This window comes from Podarcis pityusensis (genome assembly GCF_964106645.2).
Source record: "Podarcis pityusensis genome assembly, chromosome: 1".
NCBI classification, from domain to species: Eukaryota; Metazoa; Chordata; class Lepidosauria; order Squamata; family Lacertidae; genus Podarcis; species Podarcis pityusensis.
Window position 1 is genome coordinate 28,401,622 of NC_138028.1, and position 17,601 is coordinate 28,419,222.

General features: G+C 43.4%; 1 protein-coding gene and 1 long non-coding RNA gene across 27 annotated transcripts in view; both read right to left on the bottom strand.

Annotated features, from left to right (window-relative positions):
* The window catches only part of NRXN3 (neurexin 3), a 1,227,884-nt gene that overhangs the window by 328,823 nt on the left and 881,460 nt on the right, over positions 1–17,601 (bottom strand). The window lies entirely within an intron of this gene.
* The window catches only part of LOC308459356, a 52,789-nt gene continuing 41,171 nt past the window's right edge, over positions 5,984–17,601 (bottom strand). The window contains exon 2 of the long non-coding RNA XR_013978024.1: positions 5,984–6,627. This is a non-coding gene — a long non-coding RNA (uncharacterized lncRNA). The remainder of the gene's footprint in view (positions 6,628–17,601) is intronic.

Below are 17,601 nucleotides of genomic sequence, written 5' to 3' on the forward strand. Positions count from 1 at the left end.
CAAAAGCCAGTTAGTAAAGTAGATAATGAATAATTACTTTCTTTCCTTGGGCTGTTTCCCCCAGTTTGAATGTCATGCCAAACCTTACTTTAGCATGACTAGAACCAGCCAGAGTGAGCCTAAGATTCACACGCCTATCCTGCTTCTCCATAGTCACAAATAATTCAGAAGCCTTTTGCTTTCATTTTAGATTAACCATGGTTGTATTGTCCAAGCCAAACTAAGTGTGCTTAATATTAACTATGGTTAATTTGAAGCAAGCTAATTCCAAACCTTCCAAGCTAATTCCAAACATTGGTGACAGCAGTCACGAAATTAAAAGACGCCTGCTTCTTGGGAGAAAAGCAATGACAAACCTAGACAGCACCTTAAAAAGCAGAGACATCATCTTGCCAACAAAGGTCCGTATAGTTAAAGCCATGGCTTTTCCAGTAGTGATGTATGGAAGTGAGAGCTGAACCATAAAGAAGGCTGATTGCTGAAGAATTGATGCTTTTGAATTATGGTGCTGGAGGAGACTCTTGAGAGTCCCATGGACTGCAAGAAGATCAAACCTATCCATTCTTAAGGAAATTAGCCCTGAGTGCTCACTGGAAGGACAGATCGTGAAGCTGAGGCTCCAATACTTTGGCCACCTCATGAGAAGAGAAGACTCCCTGGAAAAGACCCTGATGTTGGGAAAGATGGAGGGCACAAGGAGAAGGGGATGACAGAGGACGAGATGGTTGGATGGATGGTGTTCTCGAAGCTACCAGCATGAGTTTGACCAAACTGTGGGAGGCAGTGGAAGACAGGAGTGCCTGGCGTGCTGTGGTCCATGGGGTCACGAAGAGTCGGACACAACTAAATGACAAAATTCCAAACCATGAGTTATGAAGCTGACTTGTGTAAACAAACCATAGCTAACATCAATGACAGCTTATATGTTTATCATCCATTCACTGTTCATTCAGCTTCAAAAAAAAAATAAGCTTGTGCCAGTCATTTCTTACATGTAGGGGTAAAGCCATAGCATTCATGAGGAGAAGTCCAGCTCAGAGAGTTCATACCATCAACTGAAGTGATGAACAACTGAAGATGCTCGTGGAATTCAATCATAGTGAATTTCTGTGTGAAATAACCCAATCCACACCTCTCTGACTAATGCACAGTTTGGAACTTTGAAATCTACTGAATTCTGCACTTCGCTGTATGTAACAACACAGTTCTCAGAGTAGTTTAAATGTAAAAAGGTAAAGGTACCCCTGCCCGTACGGGCCAGTCTTGCCAGACTCTAGGGTTGTGCGCTCATCTCACTCTATAGGCCGGGAGCCAGCACTGTCCGCAGACACTTCCGGGTCACATGGCCAGCATGACAAGCTGCATCTGGTGAGCCAGCGCAGCACACGGAATGCTGTTTACCTTCCCGCTGGTAAGCGGTCCCTATTTATCTACTTGCACCCAGGGGTGCTTTCAAACTGCTAGGTTGGCAGGCGCTGGGACCGAACGACGGGAGCTCACCCCGCCGCGGGGATTCGAACCGCCGACCATGCGATCGGCAAGTCCTAGGCGCTGAGGTTTTACCCACAGCGCCACCCGCGTCCCTTCAGTTTAAATGTATCACAATGCAAATTTCAATGAGCATTTTCAGAGAAATACATTTAAATACATATTCTCAAACAAAACATAAAACCCCATAAATTTTAAAACATATTTTGAGAGGGTTTTTAAGATTCAAAGACTGGAGAAAGTGCTGTTACATTCAGGTGCTGCTCACCAGCACCTGGTTGGCCATTGTCAAAAGAGGATGCTGGGCTACATTGGCCTCTGCCATGATCCAGCAAGGGTCTTCTTATGAGTAATGCAGAAATGGAAAATAATTCTGAGTTAAAATGTGTGAGAGTAATACAGAAATGGAAACTTGCCTATCACTGTGGCCAATTCTCATCTTCTATTGTTTTGGTTTTCGTATTATCATTATTTTGTTTCTTGTAGACCTGCTAGGCCAAAATGTGGCCTATAAATGCAGTTAGGCAGATGGATTAATACTTATGAAGAACAAAGAAGTTCCAGAAGACTGAATCCTTCTGAGTCCTGTGCTATTTGTCACTGGAAAGAAGACATGCTTGACTCTTCATCCATTATATCAATAACCAAATGTTTAAATAATGAAAAATAAATGGGAAAGACAATGGCGAGTTGGTGCATTATTTTCTAATATCTTTGCAACTGACATCAAGCCATGAACAAGCAACAATAGGGCAAGGAGGCAGCAAAGAATCTGCCCTTTTAAAAACAAATTGGTAGCAAGATAAGTTATTTTTAGAGACTGAATACTATATATCCTACAGAGACAATGGGTTTGGACATAGGCCACTACTCCCAGTTGTGGCCCCCAAAGGTAGGCCTCCCTAATTCAATGACATCTCCAGACAGAACATTCCTGCCTATTCCTTTACCCAAGAAAAAGTCATAGCAGAAGTGCTGCAGATCCGCTGGGTGCCAAGGGGAGCAAGCTCCCACACAGAGAGCCAAAACAAATTTCAAATAAGATGGAAAAACTAAACCCTCAGATGCCTTTTCAAGCTGTTTCTCTCTCTCGGTGTGCTGCAAATGCAATATATTGATTCACCTCTTGCTCTCGCAGGCTACTCACATACTTCAGCAACACAAAAGTTTATATATTTCTCCATCCTTCATCTCTTGCATTGAAGAACCCCTTAACCCCGGGATAAGGGGTAGCCAACATGCTTTCTTCCCTCTCCAGTCTGGATCCCTGTAGCTTGATTAACAACCCCCTTTTCCTACTCCCCATTGATTTTGATCTTAGCTTTCGCTACTAAGACAAGGCAGCTGCATCTTCAGCTGCATACGTCAGAAACCAAATTGTGCTTTGGGCCTGATTATCCAAGTTCTGCTATGATGGTCGCTCAATGGCAGAACACAAGCTTTCCATGCAGCAGGTGCCAAGTTCAATCACCGGCATCTCAAGGGAGGCTCGGATAGATCCCTGTTGTGCTTCTGTCGTGCAGTTGGTGGGAAAGCATGTACTGCCACCCACAGGGTTGTGTTAAGTGTGTTAAGCTTGTAAAAGCAAGAAGGCTGTGGGAAGGAGTGAGGAAGTGTGTGAACTTCCCAGCTTCTGGGGTTGCTGTTACCCAAAAGAATTATTCCCCCTCCTTTACCAGCTCATGTTGCTCAAGGTCTTGTGACGCCATTGCTCAAGCCAACTCTTCATCCTTTGACACACAACTGGGGAAAGAAGAGTGCTGCAAGAAACACCCCGGGCTGAGGAGGTTGAAGATGGCGCGCAAATAGCTCAGCTATTATTAACGGCAAGTAAACACAATTATTCGTGCTGCACAATAAATGAACAAACTGTACAACTGTGCATCAAGCACTCCCTGTGGTCAGATACAGTGGTACCTCGGGTTAAGTACTTAATTCATTCCGGAGGTCCATTCTTAACCTGAAACTGTTCTTAACCTGAAGCACCACTTTAGCTGATGGGGCCTCCTGCTGCCGCCGTGCCGCTGGAGCACGATTTCTGTTCTTATCCTGAAGCAAAGTTCTTAACCTGAAGCACTATTTCTGGGTTAGCGGAGTCTGTAACCTGAAGCGTATGTAACCCAAGGTACCACTGTAATTGCTTGGTGCTCTGCCTGCATGCTCTGTGACGTGTGACAGGAAGTGAGAGGAAAACATGGACAAAGAGGCAGTTTTGTGCATGAACAAAACAGGCATTTTCAGGCATGGACTACCCACTGCTGTAGACAGAACACCACAGATGTAAAAACATAAAAATCAGAAAGGTATGGACAGTGCCATACTATTCTGCATTCTGATAAAAGGGGCACATGGAGGAAAAGAAATCAGCAGAAGGCTTCTTTGTGGAAGAACCTTTTCAGGAAAGGTCTTTCCCAATCATTCTACCTGAAATCCTTTAAAATGGAGGTGGTGGACACAAACCCTTCTCCGTGCTAAGCATCTGCATGCATGTACTACGCTATGGCCCCTTGGGGAGAGAAGGGATGGAAAAGAGCCCCTTCCTGTCTTCTCTCTGCTACAGTTTTATCAAAACAGGTGTCAGTCTGCAGGAAGAAGTTGATGAAGTGGATCCATGCACAGGCCTAGCTCTATTGCAAAAGCAATTCAAGAGATCACTTGGGGCAGCAGGAATTTTAGGGGTGTCAATGAAACTGCATGCATCAGCTCATCATTAATGATTTGCAATTCAATGAACACGAACAAAACACCAAGCTTTTAGACTGTAGGAAGCAATGCTTTGCTCATTTTTTGTCTCATTTCACTCCCAATCTGTAGGTGATTTTCACAGTAGAAGGCCATTACAAATACAATATGTTTACAGATCCTATGGGAGCCCTTTCTGCTTCCTCACAGAGAATGAGATCCTTTCAAAGTCTCATTCCGACAGCTGCACCTTCCCTTTTAAGACTGTTAACTATTGAAAGGGATGTTCAGTGTCAAGCATATATTCTGAGAAAACATTTCTCTTTCAGTGCTGTCCTAAATGCAGGTATTATGATTCACTACTGTTTGACAAAGGTCCAAAACTTTGTTTGCCTTTTTAAAAATAACTTTCCTATGGGGAAAACTTTGAAATACATAATACACAATTAAAAAGAACCAATTCAACTCTTCAGGTGCAATCATTTCTTTGGACTCTTTTGCTGATTTTTTGCAGTATTTGACTTTCCGCGGAAACAAAGACTTCCCACTTCCTATTCTATTTGCCTCTTTCTTTTGATATGGCAGTGAAATGATGATGCCGAATTTGTATACGTGCAGAAAATAATATGGCAGTAGACCATGATGCCACCCATTCAAAGGCCCAGAGCTGATCTCTCTTACCCAATAGAGTTATTCCAAATCTGGAATAACTCTATTGGTACCAGAATACAAGTCTGAGTTTGGGTCAGTACAAGATTTTGGAAAATGCACTCTCTGTCCATACTGCAGAATTAGATAGAAAAAGGGCTAAATATATTCTTGAAAGTAAGAAGGCTAGAATGTCAGCCAGGCCTCCTCCCTGCTGTTCTCTTTCTGTATGAGTAGTGTTTTCATTCTTACGAGGAAGCATTCAAACACACAAACCCCACACCACCACCACCTGCAGCCTTTAAGTGATTCAGCCCAGGAAAAGTTTTACTATTTGATTCTGCTAAGTGTAGAAGTTAGCCCTCAGTTTGATAGTCATTGTCATAATCCTTCTTGACCAAAGATATGCTGATCACAGCTAAAATGTAAGTATGAAGCAAAGCCATCCAGCAGAGCTTCCCAAGGGAATAAAAGTTCTCTCCTCTGCAAACCTGTATCTCTACTTAACTGATGTCCCAGCAGTAGTTAAAGGGATGTTTGAGCTATAAAGCTGCTCACTGCACAGGCATCTTTCAAGAGATGCCTTTGTACTCTTTTTAAAATGCACTGCAGTTACCATAATGTAGCATTCTTCCCATGTGGGCAAAGTACGGTAGCTTGAATGGAAGCCTTTTTTTAAATAAAAAAAAAGTGTACCAGGATAAACCAAATTATGCAACTATATATATATATATATATATATATATATATATATATATATAACATATATGAGCCCTGGAGCTCCATTAAAATATGTCAACTTATTGGTTGTTTACTATTATATTTTTTACAGGGGGAAATTTCTGTTCCATAGTATCTTCTGTGAGCACTGTTACCATGCCTACTTTTGAGGGTTACCATGCAAGACTTTGTCATGCATTTGTGGACATATATATTGAAGTGTCTCCAGGAATGCCTTATTGATCACTGTGTGGATATATGTGGCAAAGTATACACATGTACATCACGAAGACCGGACAAACAACTGTGTGATCCTTAAGAGGCTTTCTGCATGAAAGTGATCTTTTTTGGTAGCTTAAAAATACAGGCCCAGGCTTTCTTGTTTTGATGCAGTGAACATCTAGCTGTGACACAGGGTCCTTAAAATGCTTTTAAAAAACACACATCAGGATCACTCTAATTTTATTTTTCTGTATGTCTGCAGTCCTATTGCTTGGGAGTTTTTTTCTGCTGAATTTGGTTGTGGCTCCGCCTCCCCCCCCGGCTGATGTCTTCTCGAGGCATCGCCATGACGACTAAAAGACCGCCTGAGATGATAACGAATGGTCAAAGTTTCCCTTCAGAGTGAACTCCAGCTGTTGCAAACTTCCCCCATTTATCTCCTCACAGTCTCAATTAGAGCGATTGCACTTGGAACTGATTTCCTCCTGCCTCCTACTGAATAGATACGTCCACCTGTCGATTGGCATCCTTGCTTCATTACTTGTTGACAACTTGCAAAGCAACTGTGCTCCGCTAACAAATTGCTTCTAATCATTTCCTTCCCTAACATTATCTCCACAGTCCTTCGGTGTGCAGACATATACTCAGCAGGCTGGGCTGCTTCCAGACGCTAAAGTGTGAATAGAGCAAGGACCTGCAGTTGCGTATTCTCATCCTCAATTCTCCACCATTAACTGACTATGTATTATAAGCTGAGGCTGTTCTTTCTGCATCTCCATGTCCTACAATGATAATATGATGGTACGTCTCCTTGATGGAAAATGCTGGTTCATCTCCTCAAAATGAATTGCATATAAGTTTCCAGGCCTTTAAAAAAAAAACAAAAAACACACATATAATGATGTTTGCTTTCTACGGTATACAGTGGTACCTCGGGTTAAGTACTTAATTCGTTCCGGAGGTCCGATCTTAACCTAAAACTGTTCTTAACTTGAAGCACCACTTTAGCTAATGGGGCCTCCTGCTGCCGTCGCACCACTGGAGCCCAATTTCTGTTCTTATCCTGAAACAAAGTTCTTAACCCGAGGAAATATTTCTGGGTTACTGGAGTGTGTAACCTGAAGCGTATGTAACCAGAGGTACCACTGTATATTTATTTCCTACATGCACATAGCATCAAAGTTTGCTTTTCTATCATGGTACTTCTTCAGTGCCTTTGGTGCAAAGTGGCATTACAGAACCATGAAACATCTTCTGTGATATAATAATAATAATAATAATAATAATAATAATAATACTCCGCCCATCTGGCTGGGTTTTCCCAGTCACTCTGGGTGGCTCCCAACAGACTATTAAAAACACAATAAAATATCAAACATTAAAAGCTTCCCTAAACAGGGCTGCCTTCAGATGTCTTCTAAAAGTCTGAATCTGTGAATTCTTCAGAATCACAGAGAGACAGCCCTTAGCTAAGGTGGGATCAGAATGGCATTCTCTCACATCTGTAGCTGGCATTGTAATCTACTGGCACACAATGCTTGTCTTGTGCTAATGTCACAGTGGGGAACCTGTGGCCATCTAAATATTGTTGGGATCCAATTCCCATCATCTCAAGCCATCATGATCCATCGTCCTAGATGTTGGGATTGTAGTCCAGAAGTCGTCAAGAGCTCGTCCTACACTCAGGTAGGACCCTGGTAGAGACACATGTCCAACTGGCATGTTCTCTCCCTCCTGGTCGTTCATTCGGGAGCTTCAAAAGCTTTCTCCAGCCCGAACATCACAGCGACCGATGCCAACAGACACTGGCACACTTAGGAATCCACAGAGTGTTTGCCGTTTGCGTAACAGACCTCAGCAACTCAGCATTTTGGCTAAGCTACTTTATTTACATATAAACACACACGGAGCACTGCAACATGACAACATCTGGAGGGCCACAGGTTCCTCTTCCCTCTGCTAAAGCATCAAGGATTCAGGAAAAGAATTGACATGGGGGTTGTCTTAAAAGCAACCCCTTTGGCACATTGGGTCAAATATAGTCACAGCTACTTTACGGAGTTTAGATGAAAAGGAAGCCTTTGGTAACACCATAGCATGCCTGCATTTCCTCGTAGGGGGATCTGCTGCTTTAGTTGGATATTTTAGTGCTTATCCAGTGCTGTGGCCATTGTATAGCCCTGTATTATTCCCCCCTTCATCAGAAATATGCTCAGGGTGTTTATTTTTGAAGTATTTGTACTGGTTGTCTCTAGATACTGCCAGGAAGTAGTTATAATTGGTCGGGGGGGGGAAGGTATTTGGAAATGGTTTGTCAGGATGCCAAGAGACATTGGCTGACCTACTGCAGCTAGATGCAACACAGCAGAGGGATGGGTGTGTTTTTACAACCTTCCCCCGTACTTTCTTCCACCTCTGGCACATTCAGCGCAAATAAAATATCATGGTTTGGCAACGCTCATTGAATGAAACATGTGCAATGAATATGGTGCCTGCATTGTGCAGATTTACATTCTAGTCCATGGAACAGGTTGCACAGGTAAGACTTGCCATCCCCTGTCCTGGCAGGGTCTGAACACAGAATGATTCTCCTCTTAGCTAATTAAATATCCCCTGTTACCATCTGTGAAACCAAAGAGCAGACAGCACCAACACACTATTCCAGGGGAAGCCAACATGATGCCCTCTAAACTTTACAAGCTACAGTTCCCACCATTCCTGCCTATTGGTCATGCCAGCTGAGGCTAATGGGAGTTGCAGTTTAACAACATCTGGGGGAATGGCACTGGCTGCCCCTGGACCTCTGTTAGGAAAGGTGTTACAGGCTGTGATGGCCTGCGATTCCGATTCAGAGGCTGAACCGGAGGAATCCCAGCCTGCACAGGAGTCCCCGCCTCCAGGGCCAGCTGAACTGGGGCAGGGCCTTGATTCTGAAGCACCTGCACCTGTGCCGGATCCTCAGGAGCAGGCACCAGGTGAATCCACTCTGGCTCCAGAGGTGGTTGAGGACTCAGTGCCTACAGGTGAGTCTCCCCCTGGGTCCAGTAACCCTTCAGCCTCTCCTGAACTGCAGAGGCTCAGGGCAGAGAGGCGAAGGGAACTGGTTTCTCCCAGGAGGAGTGCTCGCCTTAAGGCCAGGGGAGGCGGGTCTCCTGGGGGCCGGGACCACCCTTGGCCTCAGAGAAGATAAAGGCCAGTCAGCCCGGTCCCAGGTTGCGGGAGCAACGTCGTCGTTGAGTACCTGCTCCTACCCGGACCCAGACCTGACCTTCCAGTGTTCCTGTTCCCCGCCCAGCTTCCTGCTTCTGACCTTCCAGTGTTCCTGTCCCCGCCCGGCTTCCTGCTTCGGACCTCGCCTCGCTCCTTGTGAACTGTTTCCAGGCTAGTGACTCAGGACTGAACTTTGACTACGATAACGGTAACCTTCCCCCCGGGACCAGCACACAGGCTGTCTGCACACTTCTACTGCAACCTACACCTAGCAATGATACTGAGTATTATATGATGTGTGTGAGTGAGAGAGTGTGGACTCAGCTATACAGCTGCAAATAAAACGTTTTAAGTGTGTTGTAAAATGCATTATAAAAATGTGACACTAGATGGTGATGGTGAGCTATGGCAAATTCAATATATTTTTCAAAACGTTTTTAAGAAAAGCATTTTCACAACATTTTTAATATGTGTCTAGATTCCACCTGTGTGTGAGAGAGAGGCAGAGAAAGAGGAAGAGAGGGACTGGAATGCACATTTGAAAATTAAATTCAGAATGTGCTACATAACCAAACTCTGAGCTCCTGCTAGTAATTTATAGATTGAAACATTGAATGGCATGTAACGTACATGATAATGACTGGGCAAGAATTAATCATCTCTAATAATTCATAGTTGGACTCCCGTACACAAACTGTGAGAAGTCAGAAGGGAATATTGATAAGTCCTTTACATGTACCTAAACCCGCAATGGTCTGCTGAATGATTGCTCTTCACAATCTTTACTTCCTTTCTTGCCCAGATTCCATGGGAAGGCAAAGCTTGTTGATTTCCTCCTCCCACCAAAAACAGAAACAAAAAAAAATCTAACTAAATAAGAGAGGGGAATGATGAAATAAGTAAGGTGTTTGACATCTTAGTTCGGTGCCTTGCAATAATGAGATCATCATTTTTACTGCTCAAATTGGAAATCTGAAGTTGTGCTCCACTGTGGCACATGGGATAGCACAGTGTCAAGTTTCCCTGGTTCAAATGTATTCTCTGCATAAGAATTAGTTGCTGCAAATGGCATGATTGTCACAACATCACAGCTGAAATACTAGGCTTGGGAAAAGAAAGGGTGCATGAAGAAAAACATATATGTGGAAATACAATAAAAGGCTCTGCAGCAAAATGACCTGGAATATTTAATTAGCTGGTACTTAATTGGGGAGGGGGACACTCAAAAGTTGCACTTTTCGATCCAGACATTTTCTGTAAAAGAAATCTAATGGGTTTATTTTGCATATGATATTGAACAGGGTGCTTGCATTTATGTGAATGTTTGCACCAGACCTCCAGTGCACAATCCCAATGTGTTTTTAACAGTCATCAAATTTCCTTGGATTAATAGGATAAAAACTGGGGTGTGGTGGAGAGAAAGTTGATTCTTTTCAGTAACTGGAAGTTTCGATGGGGGGGGGGGGGAATGTCATCATTCTTCCAGAATTTCATGGACCCAATATATTGGACAGTTCCCCTGAACAATTCACAGCCGAATGATTCATAGGTGTACAAAAGCACAGTCGTATATTCTTGTGCTCAGCTGATGTCTTCCAGAATCATATGCCATAATTCAACCCTATAACACACCAATCAGTTGCATGGTCATTTTGACCCTCACATTGGGCAAACTGGTAGGCTGATAATAGCACACATAGGGCTTTTCCCACTCTCCATTTGCACTGATAGGCATACCAAGTTCGGAAGGGGGCTACAGAGTTTGCCGTGCCATGAGATGTAGGGGGCTGGTATTAGAAGGGGAAATTGGCAATTAGACCACAAATTCATAGGATTCTGTGATCCTTCCCACACTGCTTATTATGAGGCATCTGGTTGGCCACTGCAAGAACACAATACTCAACTAGACAGGCCTTTGGTCTGGTACAGAAGGGCTCTTCCTTTGTTCTTACTAAGTTTCCATACTGCATGTGGGTTTCTTACAGTCTTCCCTGCTATAAAATTATCTAACATAACATTAGCTTATCACTGATATTTGTTCTTATTGAATATATGGGAGCCTTTTTTCCTCTAAAAGCAGGATAAAATGCTATGAATGAATGAATGAATGAATGAATGAATGAATAAAATAGAGACTTGGGCAAAATTTTAAAGAAAGCTATCATAGTGGGCTATACGATGTGGATTTGTGGCTGGTTGACTGACAGAACCCAAAGACTGCTCATCAATGGTTTTCCACAATTACCAGGTGTTTCACCTGCCAAGGAACATACCATCCAACTTTTTCAGACCCAAAGCTGGGATGGGCATCTTCTGGGATGTGCTCCCAGGCAAGTCACGTGACCAGCACCTTGCTCTCACCCCAAAAAAGTACTTATGGTGGGGCAAGATCTTGCAGGGTGCCCCAAAATGCACATTTTGGGCACTGAACGAAATTACAGCCCTGAATAAGTACTTCTTGGGGTGAGAGCGCAGTGCAAGAGTGCAAATGACCACAGGACCTAAATGGCCATCACAATTTCGCACAACGAAGCCGGCTGTCCCATTTTTTCCAGGGCATTTGGAATGTATGTAATAAGCTGCTCTGATTACTGTACTACATTTTCTCACTGAGCCTTTTTTCACAGGTTGTGTACATTACATTGCAAAACCTGTAACTGTCATCCTGAATACTCATCTCATTTGTCCCTGTTATATCACACTAAAAGTGGCATGGATGTCATTAACAGCATCTCCCTAGTAGTGAATAATTCCCTTAATTAGATAACTGAGAATTTGCCAGTGTCTAGGTAAATAAATAAATAAGCACCTTGTATCTCAGTCACAGCTGCACTTGTTTCAGGGAGAGGTGCATAAATAATAATAATAAATAATAATAAATTTTATTTATACCCCGCCCTCCCTGGCAAGAGCCGGGCTCAGGGTGGCTAACACCAGTAAAATTACAGTAAAAACATAATGGGGGGGGGAACCAATTTAAAATACAGGTTAAACTTCAATTTAAAATGCAGCCTCATTTTAAAAGTAGCCCATAGATCAAAACCATAAGGGGAGGGAAACATAAGGGTCAGACTGAGTCCAAACCAAAGGCCAGGCAGAACAGCTCTGTCTTGCAGGCCCTGCGGAAAGATGTCAAGTCCCGCAGGGTCCTAGTCTCTTGTGACAGAGTGTTCCACCAGGTCGGGGCCATTGCTCCTCTGCATACAGAATATTTTTGGGGGAAGTGTAAATTGAGTAATTTTGCATTAAAAATTGAACTGAATTTGTTCCCCATCTCTAACATAATGGAGCCCATCTCTTGGCTGCCAGTAATGAAAATGACCATGGCCACATTTATACTTATAACAGTCAAGGCTGCCCTCAAATATTTCTGGGAGCTGTAGTTGGTTAAGGCTGCTGGGATTTGCTAGAAGACACTTTCTCCCCTCACAGAGCCACAGTTCTGGGAGTTCCCTGTGAAAAGGGATTGATTGTTAGACCACTTTGGGAGCTGTAGCTCTGGGAGAAGAACAGGAGTCTCCTAACAATTCTCAGTGCCCTTAACAAACTACAGCTCCTGGAATTCTTTGGGAGAAAGCTTGTCTGCTTCAGATGCTATGATACTGCTTTAAATGTATGGTGCAAATGTGGCCCACCCCAGCTTCGCTTCAGCAAGGAAGCTGTTTCATGTGCCTCAAGACCATTCCCTAGGAGTCATAATATTCCCGTCTGAAATACAAGCTCATTTCCCCTCCACCTAAAAAAACCTTTAAAGGAGCTTCCTAGAATATAATGTGAGAAAAAGGATAGGAAGTGAAAAAATATGTATCCAAGAGAGATGTTAATTCATATGAAGCCTGCTGTTCCAAAAGCCAACCTTCTCATCAGGTCTCTCTTTAATTCTTTTTACATTTCTGAATGGGGGAAAACAAGATCAGGCTACTGCATTTTGCTACAGTTTTCTGACTCCCCCCTCCCCCCTTCTCCCCAGCTAGCAGAATCGAGGGTCTCTTGAAAATTTATTAACAATGACATTTAAACAACATAAAAGCCATTTCCATTCAATTAAATAAACACAGCATGTTAACCTTCAGTAAAAGAAGTATCCACTCTTTTTATAGGCTGCTGTAAACAGATTTCTGGGCTTGAACAAAGCCAAAATCAATAAAGCCTCTGCAAACAATAATAATCTCATGCACACTCTATCGACAGCTGCCTAGAAAATATCGCTTGACTCTAACTGTCCTGATGATTGGGTGCTTTCCTGGTCTTTCCCTCTTGCTCTTTAATGTCAAAGCACCAAATGGAAGCCAGAGCAACATGCAAAGCACTTTCCTCAAAGGAAAAGAAACAGGCTGGTTGGGATCTACTCTGCTGAGTCACTTTTGGTTCATGAACAAATGAGCAAGAGATCAGTTCAAAGCTCACACTAACGCAGGGGTGCGGGGAGGGACCATTTTCAATTTGAGGGCTGCATTGTACCTTTCAGAAGCCATGTACCATTGATGGAGAGGACCAGATGGAAATGTGGATGGAAAAATGCATGTGACTCATTGGGTGGGATATGATGAATGACTCCCATCAGCAGAAGCCCTGTGGAAGGACTTCCGCTTGTGTAGAGGAGATCGTTCTGTCTGGCAAACCGAAACGTTTGCTCTGACAGAATGACCACCTTCTTAGCATGACGCTGAATACCTCCCTTCTGTTTGTATAGTGCATTATGTTCCGGTCATGTAGAAGTCTGAGGCTTCTGCACTCACCCCACTATCCAGGCACGTATGCAAGTTAAATGACTCAAGGACCTATTCCAGCCAGGCAGGAGGAGCACTCAAAGAGGGAACAGCCTGCGGGACAGGGGTGGTCTGGGAACAGTCCCAAAGGCCAAACAGAAAAGTTGAGGGGATACAATTGGCCACTGGACTCCTGCAGTAAGTGTTTGTACAAATTAGTATTGGGGGTAGGAACAATAACAAAAATAGAAATCTATAGACATAAATGTAAAATTATGTAAATGTCAAGTTTTCTCACCTCTGCACTTCCTGGCCATATAGTATTGTATGGACACCCCAGCCCCCATTTCCCCCCACTTTCAGGTAAAGGTAAAGGGACCCCTGACCATTAGGTCCAGTCGTGACCGACTCTGGGGTTGCGGCGCTCATTTCACTTTATTGGCCAAGGGAGCCGGTGAACAGCTTCCGGGTCATGTGGCTGGCATGACTAAGCCGCTTCTGGTGAACCAGAGCAGCGCACGGAAACGCCATTTACCTTCCCGCAGGAGCAGTACCTATTTATCTACTTGCAGTTTGACGTGCTTTCAAACTGCTAGGTTGGCAGGAGCAGGGACCGAGCAACGGGAGCTCACCCCGTCACGGGGATTCGAACCGCCAACCTTCTGATTGACACGTCCTAGGCTCTGTGGTTTAACCCACAGCGCCACCCGCATCCCTACCCCTACTTTCAAGCTGGAGATAAATGTAGGACAAACTGATGTGCATGAGAATGTGCCAGTAGCCACATCCGCAAGAATTGCAGCCTGGGATTATCTGTAGAAGCCTACAAGTTCCCACAGAAGCCCGGGAATTCCGTTTTTAAGGAATCCAACAGCTTGCTTTTTGTTGCTTGAAGCTGTGGTGCTTTATTATTGCACCAAATGCAAAAACACACATGGTATAAACTCATTAGGCAGCCTGGCCCCCTTTCTCAGGCTTAGCACTGCTGTAGTCTCCATTATCAATATAATAATATTGGCCTCGCTTACAAGATTGTTCAAGGACTGAGATAATGTAAAGAGCTTCTAGCATTTTGAATGTACTACATAAACGCAAGCTGTTGTTTAATACCAGCAGAATTTATATTCTATTATTTAAATTTAAAGACTGTCTTTTGACCAAAACTGGCATCAACAGGCTTTCAACAATGGTGTGCAATCCTGTGCACATTTACCTGGGAGTAAGCCTTGCTGAATACTATGGGACTTACTGCTCTGAATTAACATGCATGTCTCTATCATATCTAACGATCACATTGAGTACAATTGCAGAGTTTTTCAGCTTGGCTCATTAACTAAAGACTGCTTAATAAAAAAACAAGCAAAAAACAAAACAAAATACATATACATATATGCAAATGTTTGCTTACTAACATCTCAGCGCTCAACATTGTTACTTAGACATACTCCCACTTGAATTGCAGGAGGTAATAACGAATAAACCACACTCTGTCATACAAGTAGATTGTAAGTGCCTTGGGGCAAGTTCCTGTTGACTCTGTAGGGCTCCATGTACTTAGTCTGTGCTACACAATTGGGATGAAGACTGTGGTTCATGATGATGAAGAGCAGAAGGAGTTAGTCCACATCATCACAGCTTAGCAATTACAACTTAAGTTATTTCAAAGTGCTTTCAGGGAAAACACTGCCTATGTTCTACAATTTTGTGTGTATGGTGGGGGAGAGTTAACTGTTTGGTTCTTGCTGTTTTTGCGTGATATTTTGCTTGCTTATGTACCATTCTGTGCTATTGTAGAGCTCTGTTATTGTTGTTAGCTGCATGTGTGTGTGTTTTCCTTATAGAAATGTGCAGTGGAGATAATATTAATATTAATAATATGAACGTCCAACACAATTATGGATTCTTCTGCACAGTACGTCACATCTTATTTAGAAGCTGATTTACAGTTGGAGTCTTTTTGAAGCCCCTTGCAGAAGAAGCACCTGCCATCATAGCTGGAGGTAAGCAATGACCTAATCGAAACACACCATATGGCAGATAATGAAGAAATGAAGTCAACTTGGAATGCAGGCTGGTTTGTTTTTTTTACTATTTAGTACCTGCAGCATGTCAGGGAAGCTGTTTGGGAACTTGCTGAACACCTACTTTCCCCCAACATTGATTCCTATCTTTGCACTAATCCTAACGAATTTACTTTCCATGCATAACGATATCATCTAGGTTTCCAGGAGGCAACTCAGCATTAGCAAAATCAGTCATTAAAACAAATTGCTACCCACAATCTCACAATCAGAATCCTGGTGGGGGCAGATATTTTCATGAAAGCTCATTCCTAAATTGCCTTGATGGATGTTGAAAGAGAATGTTTCGTGGGCAGCAGTAAAGGAATTAATTTGTGTCTCCTAGACACAAATGCACTATCTATTGCATCTGCCTCTTCACTGCCCCTCAGTTTCATTAGGCACTGCTGGTCTTCCAATTTGTCACTTCAGGGCTGTTTGCTTGGCAGCCAGTCCACTTTAAATTTGGGTTGAAAAGAAGGCATTGCTTTGTCATGGCCAATTGTGTCATCCCAATGATGATGAGCACCTTGATCAAATTGGGAGGGTCATATGTGCTTAGTGGCAGCACACACGTTTTGCATACAGAAGCTCTCAGGATGAAACCTTGACATTTCTGGTTAAATGGAGAAGTTGAAGCTACTGCTGTCAACCAGAGTAGAGACCACCCAGCTAAATGAACCAATTCATGGATCTGGTTTGCATCTTAACAGCAAGCCAAACACACAAGCATGTGGGTAGGTATTCTCAGGGGGAAATCGTGGCCATTTTGTGCCTCCTCTGGTCCTGCTATTGCCACCCTACCAAGAGCTAAGCCATGGTTTGGCTTAGCATTACATCCATGCCAAACATGACTTTTGGAATACTCAGGACCGGCAAAAGTAGGCATTTCTCCATAAAAACACACAGATAAAACAACTGAATTCACTATCAGAAGATGTAGTACTGGGCACCCACTTGAATGGCTTTAAAGGGGGATAAGACACAATCACAGAGGATAGGGCTATCCTTGGCTACCTGGTAGCTCCCTTATCAAAGAGAGTGTGCCCCTGAAAATCAGTTGATGGGAATTGCAATTGGACAGGGTGCTGTTGTACTCAGGTCCTGCTCGTGGGCTTCCCTAGGCATCAGGATGGCCACTGTGAGTGCAGGATCCTGGAGTAGATGTGCATCTGGCCTGATCCAGATATGCATCTGACCTGAACTTATGTGCATACACAGAAAAACCAGTTGGTAGAATCACTCCAGGCTGTGGGTCTGGGAGAGTATCATGTTAAATAAAAACAAACTGACAAACAAGAAAAATAATGAGCACGCCAGGGGGACAGACTATTGTCCAATACTTGTGCTAGTTTGTTTTCTACCTGCAGGGAGATAACCATACAGTGGAGCCCCCAAGTTTGCCACCTCATGCCTTATACTAGGCCGTAGAAAGCACTGCTAGTCACCATCTTGCTGGCTGGCAGTGCTTTCTAAGTCCTCAGGTATAGCTATATTTCCCAGCACCTGCTTGTAATATTTTCACTCAAGGTGTTAGAGATTGAACCTGGGGTCTTCCTCATGCAAAACATGTACTTTGCTGCTGAGCTCTGGCCCTTTATCCATCTCTACAACTCATTCCATGCATGTGCTTTATCCTCTCCCCAAAGAAATCCAATTTCATACTGAAAAAAACACTTGCTGTACGTTGGTCCAAATTGTAATTGTAAAAAAAGATCCTGCGACAGGCTTTCCATATCCTTCCTTGGAATCCCCCCCCCATTGTGCTGAAAGGTTAAAAAGTGTCCCTATTATTAAATCTAAAGATGCAATCTACCACCGTTAAAATCCTTGTGAGTTTTGCCTCTGACTGCAATGACAGC